Source organism: Panthera leo, chromosome E1 (assembly GCF_018350215.1).
Source record: "Panthera leo isolate Ple1 chromosome E1, P.leo_Ple1_pat1.1, whole genome shotgun sequence".
NCBI lineage: Eukaryota > Metazoa > Chordata > Mammalia > Carnivora > Felidae > Panthera > Panthera leo.
In genome coordinates this window covers 22,333,007-22,337,048 of record NC_056692.1, presented here as the reverse complement: position 1 = coordinate 22,337,048, position 4,042 = coordinate 22,333,007, and the positions used below count along the sequence as shown (strand labels likewise).

General features: G+C 51.2%; 1 long non-coding RNA gene across 1 annotated transcript; it reads right to left on the bottom strand.

The window, feature by feature from the left end:
• Positions 1–430: 430 nt before the first annotated feature.
• LOC122207124 lies at positions 431–1,833 on the bottom strand. The gene is made up of 2 exons (XR_006196668.1): positions 1,746–1,833; positions 431–840 (listed from the first exon to the last, which is right to left on the bottom strand). It is a non-coding gene; the product is annotated as an uncharacterized LOC122207124 (long non-coding RNA).
• Positions 1,834–4,042: the final 2,209 nt, after the last annotated feature.

Here is a 4,042-nt window from a genome sequence, read left to right as displayed (position 1 = left end):
AGTATCATCAGTGGGGAGGGAGGGGGCAGTGGAAGGCGAGGGAAGATGTTCTTTAAGACAAGTCAGAGCCAGATGTGAGTGTGGGGGAAGAGGACATCTGCCCAGATCTTTGGATTCAGGCCCCACTGGCCTTTGGGGAAGTTGGGCTCCAGGAGGGAGATTCTTGATTTCGCAGAAATGGTGGTAAGGCTGGTGGGGGAGCTGTGGTACCACACTGGCTCATAATCCAGAGGAGTTCTGCGTGACATCGTGAGCATCCTTGGTTCCAGGGTTCTGGTCTACCCGAGACTCGGGTTTGCTCAGCCCTGGAGTCCACCTGCTGTGGACCTGAACCCCACAACAGTCAGTCACGGAGCCTCATCTCATGGTTGCTCACCCCACCCCCTTTTATGCCCAGGCTTCCCTGGGAAGTATTTATTACACGTCAGTGTGATAAATGAAAAGTCATATTTTACTGTGAATTATCCCCAGCCCATGTGAAGCACAGATCTATAGCCTGGAGAGTTATTAAGTGCTTACCACGGAATGCTATAAAAACCTCATCATTTTCCCCAAGGGCCTCTCCCACCAGGGGATGGGGAGGGAAAGGCTATTGCCTCAGTTATGAGGGTGGGTGGCAGGGAAGGGTGGCCAGGTCTGGTTGGATTGCTGTGCTCAGGGAAGACACCCTAGGGTGGGATCCTGGAGTTCCTGACTTCTTGTGTTCAGCTGTGACCTTGGGTACGGTGTTGGGAGGCCTCAGTTTCCCTCTTTGGAGACAGCAGCCATGAACGACAATGGTATGGAAAGTTGTGAGCCACAAGCCACTTCTGATGACGGCTGACGGCGTAAAGTTTAGTCCTGTAATGAAATAAATTCCAGGACAAAGTGAACCCGACTCACATTTTGTGGAACTGTTGAATTAATTGTACGCCATAGAGAGGCCATAGAGTTTTTCGTCTGATCAGGAACCCCCAGGTATCAGCCAGGATCCCAACAGGAAGCAGATGGCACAGTCACATTAGGACAGTTGCAGGAGGGTTTTAATAAAGGAACAGTTTACAGAGGCGTGGGCAGGGTGTAGGGAAACTACCAGGGTTGGTGTAGTACCCCAGGGTTGGTCACAGTGGTTCACTGGCCATGTCCCTCCTGGGGCTGCGAGGGATGAGAGGAGAGCAGGGACCACAAGCCAGAGGTAGCTGGGGCTGTGTGGTGCAGACTACAAGAGAGCTGGACCTTCTGTCCTGAGGCCAAGGTGGCCCTGCAGGGAGGGAGTGTGGAAGGTAAGTACCTCTCTTCTCTCCCCCACCCTGCCAGGGCTCCCACTGGCCTGATCCAACAGAAGGCAGTGGGAGTTGGGGCCTGTGATGGGGTCCATGCAGCCCAGCATCTAGGGCTGGGGGCAGGGGGAGGATAGAGAGGGGATCGGAGAGGTGAATGGAAGGGACCCAGCCAGCACCCCCCTTGAGGCTGGCTTCCGCTTGAATATTTCAGGATGGGTGGGGGCTGGGGGGAGGCACATGGTCTCCCTGAGCGATAGGTCCCACTGTTAGGTTGCCCTAATCACTGGGGGATTCTTCCTTTGAGCAAACCCAAGTCGGCTTCCCTATAAATCCTCCCCGCTTAACAACAAATAAAGTAGTTATTAGGCGGCATCTGAGACGTAAATTGTAAACAATCAGTGTGACCACAGTTAGTATCCGTTGTTTGCTTTGCATGACCTACCCTCGTCTTTATAGCTTTTGTCTTTGCCTTTGGTGACTCACCTGTATCTACAGACAACAACGATGCTGATGTTTCCACTAATTCTGTGCACCACGAAAGGCTCACGAAAGGTCTGCGCTCTCACCTCAGTGCACCCGCTGAAAGACGACTAGGAAGGTTCTGACATTTCAATTTATAAAATTCCCTGTGACCTGGTGAACTCCTGCCTCCCTTTAGACCAGGCATGTTTTCTTCTCCTGGGCACATCTCAGGGAGCGGCACATCCAGAGAGAGAGACCACGGACATCCACTTCTACTGAAGCGGGGGGGGGGGGCACACGGGACAGGGACCTTTTCCAGAACCCAGAGACCCTACTGACCACACCTGCAGACGGGTAAGTTTATCCTTCAGGCACTGATATGTGGGGACCAGGGAGGGGTGGGGTGAAGGCCTTCACCAATTTCTTTTTTAGTCGGGCACCTTCTTCCCAGTCAGTATTGCCTAAAACCCCACGATCATCGACTCTGAGGATCCCATGAATGGGATGGACCCCAGGGGTGACTCTTTCTGAAGCATTAACCCTTGACATCAGGCCAGGATGGCCCAGTGTCTGTTTGAATACCTCTAGGGACAGGAGGCTTGCTCCCTTTAAAGATAGCCTGCGGATGCTGTAGAAGCTTTGAGGAGAGTCCTGGTTGCTTTAAGCGTTGTCCTTAAATGAGGGCGGACACAAAGCGTAAAGAGAACAGCAAACACACACATGACACAGGCTGTCACGACTATGGTTTCTGCTCCGTCTTTCCTATCTTGTCTCGGAGGAGGCCAGGAAGGCAGTTTACCTTCCGCCCCTTCCCCATCCTGGAGCTCAGCAAAGTTCCCCACTTCCCATCAGATCAGGAGCTCCACAGACCTCCCTCCCCCTCAGCGAGCTCTAAAGCTGCCATCGGGGTGCAGCCTTCGGTGGTATTCTGGACTTACCCTTCCGGCCACCTTTCCCATCATTCTGGGCCATCCACTCCCTGCCAGGTCCACTTCTCTCTCTCTGAGGCCTGCCTTCCTCTCCAGACTCCAGAGCTTAGCTCTCCAAACCCACATCTCTCCTTGGACTGTGCCATCCCCTCCCCTAACAAGTCCTTTGTCCCGTCCTCCCCCGTCCCCCACCCCCCCACCCTGGCTGAGCCCTCCTGCCCTCTATCCTCTCCCACTGCAGAGGCACTCACACCAGTAGCCCAATCTTCTCCTGCCCAGGCCATCCTGCCAAGATCCTTGACACATTTACCTTTTAAAATAATAATGTATTCTATTCTATTCTATTCTATTCTATTCTATTCTATTCTATTCTATTGTATTCTAATGTATTCTATTGTAGAACAAGTAGAAAATACAGGCAAATGTAGGGGTGCCTGGGTGGCTCAGTCCGTTGAATGTCTGACTCCTGATTTTGGCTCAGGTCATGACCTCATGGTCATGGGATTGAGCCTCGCATTGGACTCTGCCCTGAGCATGGAGCCTGCTTGAGATTCTCTTTCCCTCCACCCCTCCCCTGCTTGCACGCACGCTCTCTCTCTCTTTCTCAAAATAAATAAGCTTAAAAAAAAAAAAGAAAGGAAAACCTTGAAAAATATGTAAGTAAATGTAAGGAAGATAAAAATCATCCATCATCTATTGCCTGGAGATAACCTCTGCTGAAATTTTGGGTGTATGGACAGTCCCCAATGTACGATGTCTCGACTTATGGTTTCTCAATCTTACGGTGGTGTGAAAGCGATATGTATGTGTTCAATAGAAATCGTACTTTGAATTTTGCACTTGGATCTTTCCCTGTGCTAGCGATATGTGGTACAGGATTGTCTTGTGATGCTGGGCTGTGGCAGCGAGCCGTGGCTCCCTGGCAGCCGCACGATCACGAGGGGAAACAGCCGATATGTTGACAACCCTTCTGTACCCACGCAAACATCCTGCTTCTCGTTTACAGTACAGTATTCGAGAACTTCCATGACACATCCAACACTTTATTACGAAGCGGGCTTTGTGTTAGATGATTTTGCCCAACTGTAGGCTAATGTGAGTATTCTGAGAGTGTTTAAGGTGGGCTAGGCGAGGGGCGCCTGGGTGGCTCAGTCGGTTAAGAATCTGACTCTTGGTTTCGGCTCAGGTCATGGTCTCACAGTTCGTGAGTTCGAGCCCTGCGTCAGGTTCTGTGCTGAGAACGTGGAGCCTGTTTGGGATTCCATGTCTCCCTCTCTCTGCCCCTCCTCTGCTCACTATCTCTCCCTGTCAAAATAAAGAAACAAACATTAAAAAAAAAAAAAGGTAGGCTAGGCTAAGTATGATGTTTGGTAGGTTATGTGTATTAAA